This window comes from Triticum urartu, chromosome 2A, assembly GCF_056163025.1.
Source record: "Triticum urartu cultivar PI428250 chromosome 2A, HENAU_Tu73, whole genome shotgun sequence".
Classification (NCBI taxonomy): domain Eukaryota; kingdom Viridiplantae; phylum Streptophyta; class Magnoliopsida; order Poales; family Poaceae; genus Triticum; species Triticum urartu.
This window is the reverse complement of record NC_141874.1, coordinates 218,980,915-218,986,493: the sequence shown is the minus strand read 5'-3', so window position 1 is coordinate 218,986,493 and position 5,579 is coordinate 218,980,915. Positions and strand designations below refer to the sequence as shown.

General features: G+C 46.2%; 1 long non-coding RNA gene across 1 annotated transcript; it reads right to left on the bottom strand.

Moving 5' to 3' along the window:
• Positions 1–355: 355 nt before the first annotated feature.
• Positions 356–3,679, bottom strand: LOC147984629 (uncharacterized). The gene is made up of 2 exons (XR_015616144.1): positions 3,332–3,679; positions 356–677 (listed from the first exon to the last, which is right to left on the bottom strand). It is a non-coding gene; the product is annotated as an uncharacterized LOC147984629 (long non-coding RNA).
• Between the last annotated feature and the right edge of the window lie 1,900 nt (positions 3,680–5,579).

Sequence of the window (5,579 nt, the reverse complement as noted above, 5' to 3'; positions counted from 1 at the left end):
TTGATGAAGCAGGCGATCATCTGGAACGAAGGGCTCTTCGGAGAAAGTATTTATGAGAACCTAATGTTAGAGTTTGCAAAATCATTTAACCCGAATAGAAGAGAGATCAGAGTCCCAGAGTATAGACGAGGAATAAAAGATCCTAATACCACCCAATGGTGACATGGGCCCGTAAGCCGCACAACCATGTTAGTAAAAGTTTTGTAATAACTAGACTCAACTTTAGCCAAGGAGTTTCGAAGGGGGAATCCTACAGGCAGTTGGCTCTGATACCAACTTGTGATGCCCTCGATTCAATCGTACACTAATCATACACGCAAACATGTATGATCAAGATCAGGGACTCACAGGAAGATATCACAACACAACTCTAAAAATAAAATAAGTCATACATACATCATATTACAAGACAGGGGCCTCGAGGGCTCGAATACAAAAGCTCGATCATAGACAAGTCAGTGGAAACAACATTATCTGAGTACAGACATAAGTTAAACAAGTTGCCATTAGATGGCTAGCACAAACTGGAATACAGATCGAAAGAGGCGCAGGCTTCCTGCCTGGGATCCTCCTAAACTACTCCTAGTCATCACCGGCAACCTACACGTAGTAGGAGGCACCTCCGGTGTAGTAGGGGTCGTCGTCGACGATGGTGTCTGGCTCCTGGGCTCCAGCATCTGGTTGCGACAACCGAGAGGAAGGGAAAGGGGGAGAAGAGGGAGGAAAGCAACCGTAAGTACTCATCCAAAGTACTCGCAAGCAAGGATCTACATTACATATGCATTGGTATCAATGAAAGGGGTAGTATATGTGGACTGAACTACATAATGCTCGAATAAGAGGGGGATAGCTAGTCCTAAAGAAGACTACGCTTCTGGCAGCGTCCATCTTGAAGCAGTAGAAGAGAGTAGATGGTAAGTTAACCAAGTATCATTGCATAGTATAATCCTACCTGGCGATCCACTCCTCGTCGCCCTGTTGGAGAGTGATCACTGGGTTGTATCTGGCACTTGAAAGGGTGTGTTTTATTAAGTATCCGGTTCTAGTTGTCATAAGGTCGAGGTACAACTTCTGGTCGTCCTTTTACCGAAGGACACGGCTATTCGAATAGATAAACTTCCCTACAGGGGTGCACCACATTACCCAACATGCTCGATCCCTCTGGTCAGGCACACTTTTTTGGGTCGTGTCCGGCCTCGGAAGATCAACACGTCGCAGCCCCACCTAGGCACACCAGAGAGGTCAGCACGCCGGTCTAAATCCTAAGCGTGCAGGGGTCTGGGCCCATCGCCCGTTGCACAACATCACGTTGCGTGGGCGGTCGGAAGCAGACCTAGCCTCCCTAATACAAGAGCAGGCGTTCCAGTCCAATCCGGCACGCGCTGCTCAGTCGCTAACGTCAAGAAGGCTTCAACTGATACCACGACGTTGAGTGCCCATATCTGTTCCCGCGTAGTTGGTTAGTGCGTATAGGCCAGTGGCTAGACTCAGATCAGATACCAAGATCTCGTTAAGCGTGTTAATTGATGTAACCGCGGACACCGACCAGGGCTAGGCCCACCTCTCACCTAGGTGGTCACAACCTGCCATGTCGCTCCGCCACAAAGATCCACCCAGAGGGCCGCGGGGACAAATGTCCTTTCAGCCCCCAATCCGTGAATCACTCGCGGGTACTCAACGAGCCAACCCGACTTTAGTCACCACATGTATCATATATTATGTATATAAGTAATATACCCGCGATCACCTCCCGAGTGATCACCGCCCGATAATATAGCATGGCAGATGGACAAGAATGTAGGGCCACTTATGATAAACTAGAATCCTATACTAAGCATTTAGGATTGCAGGTAAAGGTAACAACAATAGTAGCAAAGACATGTTATGGAGCAAAATAGGATTAACCGAAAGAAGTAACGAGCTACACTACTCTAACGCAAGCAGTAGAGAGAAGGAATAGGCGATATCGGGTTGATCAGAGAGGGGGGGCTTGCCTGGTTGCTTTGGCAAGGAGGGGTCGTCGTTGATGTAGTCGATCATGAGGGTATTAGCGGCTGTCTCAAGGTCTACCGGAAAGAAGTAATGGAGGGGGGAACACAAATAAATAATAGAGCAATCAAAGCAGCACAAAGCATAACATGGCAATACGCGACGCTAGGGGTGACCTAACGTAGTAGTAGGCGATACCGACGAAGGGGGGAAACATCCGTGAAAGTATTCCTAGTGTTTTGCGTTTTCAGACAGACGGACCAGAGGGGGAAGGTTGCAGGTTCGCTATGCTAGGGACACGTGGCGAATGAATAGACTGCATATTCAGATTTGTCTCATCGTTCTGAGCAACTTTCATGTACAAAGTATTTTCATCCGAGTTACAGATTATATTATATTATTTCTGAAAGTTTATTTGAATTTCTATAGTTACTGGAATTAATCTCAAATCAAAATTATATTAATTATTAAAAGCTACGGGTATAGAGAGAGTGTACACAGGGATGTGTAAGTTTGGCTGACAGTGAGGCCCCACTACTAAGTCAGCAGCTGACCCAGTCAACCTTATCCAAAAGAATAGTGCACTAGGTCCACGTGTAATTACTAACCAGTTAATTAGAGTTAGTTTTAAATCCAGGGGGTTAATTACATGCGGGACTCCCTGTCAGTGTCATATCTGTTTTAACATAGTTTTATTAACTTAAATAAGTAATTAATTAATTAACTAACTAATTACTTAATTCCCAATTAATTCTTTAATTTTTTGTATTCTTGTTTTTATTTCTTTTCTCATTTGTTTTTTTAGATGGGGGAGGTCCTGGACAGAGACATCGCTACAACCGCAGCAGTCAGGGCGAGCAGCAGCATCAGCTGGCGGGGTCGCCGGCAGATGCGGGCACGAGCGCGTGCCGGTGAGCGACAGCCGGCGGCGAGTGGCGGTCGGACGCGGGGCAGAGGCAAGGAACACGGGCGTGGGCGGCGGAAGACAAAGCAGGAGGCGCGGCGGCAAAAGTACAGCGGCGCGAGCGGGTGGGGGCGCAGTGGCTAGGCAAAGCGCGAGCAGACGCATGGCAGCGGGCGCAGCCATGGGCACGGGAGCGGAGCTCCAGGCAAGGGGACGGCAGCACTGACGTTGTCGCCGACGGGCCAGGGGCACGCGAGCGCGCGTGTGAGCGGCACAGGGTATCAGGTGGGCGAGCGCGGAGGTGTGTGGGCGCGTCGAGTGCACGCCCGAATGGCGCGGAGCGCGGCCAGGGAAAGGCCGGCGCTGCGGCGCACGTAGGGGCGCAGGTGGCGCAGCGTTCGAAGGGGGGAGACGGGAGGTGGCCGACGGGGAGCTCACCCGTGTTGACGAGAAGAGGGCGACGAGGCTCGGTGTAGCCGAGTCGGGGAGGAGACGTGGACGGCGGCTCCGGCGAAGTCGAGGCGGAGGGGCTCTGGGCGGCGGCGGGAAGCGACGACGGGGTCGTCCTCGGGCGCTGGGGACGACAGTAGGCGGCGGTTCCTTGGGCACGATCGCGCCGGCGAGGTGGGGCTCCGACGCGGCAAGGGATTGGGCGCGGGGTGCTCGGCGACGATGGAGAACGAGAGGGAGTGGGGGGTCGTGCGGGAGGAGTGCGAGGATCGTGCGGGGCGACGGGGATGGGCGCCGTCCGGATCCAGGGGGCAAGGGGGAGTGAGAGGGGATCAGGGGTAGTGGGCTAGGGTTTGCGGGGTGTGGCAGGGGATAAGTAGGTGAGGGTGGGCCGGCCCATTCGGGCAGGTGAGGCCAGCTGGGCCACTTGGCCCAGCATGGGGGGGCCTTCTTCTGTTATTATTATTATTATTATTATTATTATTATTATTATTATTATTATTATTATTATTATTATATTTCTGTTTTATTTCTAGTTACCTTTTATTTTAGTTTTAGTAAAATATACACTCAACATCTAAATTAGTATTTCAACTCAGTCCACAGTCACAAAAAGTATAATCCCCAAATAAGTTAGTTTCACATTTTAGTAATTATAAAAGGTATTTAAATAATCATTATTGCTACTGTTTTACTTAAGATAGTGCACTTAATTACTTTAGAAAAGTGTGGTTTCTTCACCAATATTTAGTATGGAATATTTGCCACAATCCAAATATTTGTGTCTTATTGTTTGAAAACTTTTGCAATTTGTTTTTATTTTAAAATTTGAACTGGGTTTCGAACTGACGCGAGTTTATCAACAGTAACCGAGGTGACGTGGCATCATTAGTGGAGGTTCACTGTAGCTTAATTATCCAGGCGTCACACTCTAGGGCTGTTTGTGACACTTGTAGGAATAGCCCAATAGATCGATCAGAAAGAATAACTTTGAGGTGGTTTTGTACCCTACAACAATCTCTTCTTTTGGTCTCCGCTATTAGTGACTTTGAAGTTACTCTTTGTTGCATTTTGAGGAATTGTTATATGATTTAATTATGTTATCATTGTTGAGAGAACTTGCACTAGTGAAAGTATGAACCCTAGGCCTTGTTTCTAAGCATTGCAATACCATTTTCGCTCACTTTTATCACTAGCTACCTTGCTGTTTATATATTTTCAGATTACAAAAACCTATATCTACCTTCCATATTACAGTTGTATCACCATCTCTTCGCCGAACTAGTGCACCTATACAATTTACCATTGTATTGGGTGTGTTGGGGACACAAGAGACTCTTTGTTATTTGGTTGCAGGGTTGTTTGAGAGAGACCATCTTCATCCTATGCCTCCCATGGATTGATAAACCTTAGGTCATCCACTTGAGGGAAATTTGCTGATGTCCTACAAAACTCTGCACTTGGAGGCCCAACAACGTCTACAAGGATAAAGTTGCATAGTAGACATCAAGCTCTTTTCTGGCGCCGTTGCCTCGGAGGTTAGCGCTTGAAGGTATATCTTTAGATCTTGCAATTGAATCTTTTAGTTTGTTGTTTTCTCACTAGTTTAGTCTATAAAAGAAAACTACAAAAAAATGGAATTGAGGTTGCCTCGTATGCTTCATCTTTTTAATGTCTTTAGTGAAAATAAGGATTCCAATAATTGTGCCAAAGTGTTTGGCACTAAATCTTTGAATGATGAGCATGATTGCAATGTTGTTTGTGCTGAAAAATTTAATATTTTTAGCCATCCTTGTGAAATTTGCAATGAACGTGGTCATTTAAATCTCGAATGCAAATTGTTTCATGATCGAATTGTGTCCAAAAATTGTGATGACTTGATTTCCCATGCGCATCATAATGAACTTAGTTTGCTTCTGGGTTATGAAGAAATGAAACATATAACTAAGGGCATTCCAGAATATAAACTTGAGAGATTTCTTGCTTTTGATCTAAAGGAAATTTATATGTATTGTGCGGTAAATTGCATTGAGAATCCTTATATTGCCAATTACTTAAAGATAAGAAAACAAATAGAAGATGAAGAGAATACTAACGAAGGGGAAGAGGTTTCCCAATATCCTCCTATTTTTTCTTATGATGAATCAGGTAACGAGGAGGAGCTTTTTATTCAACCAATCTCATTAATAAGGAGATCAAAAAGGTTGATTAAACCCACACATGACATAAAGAGGAA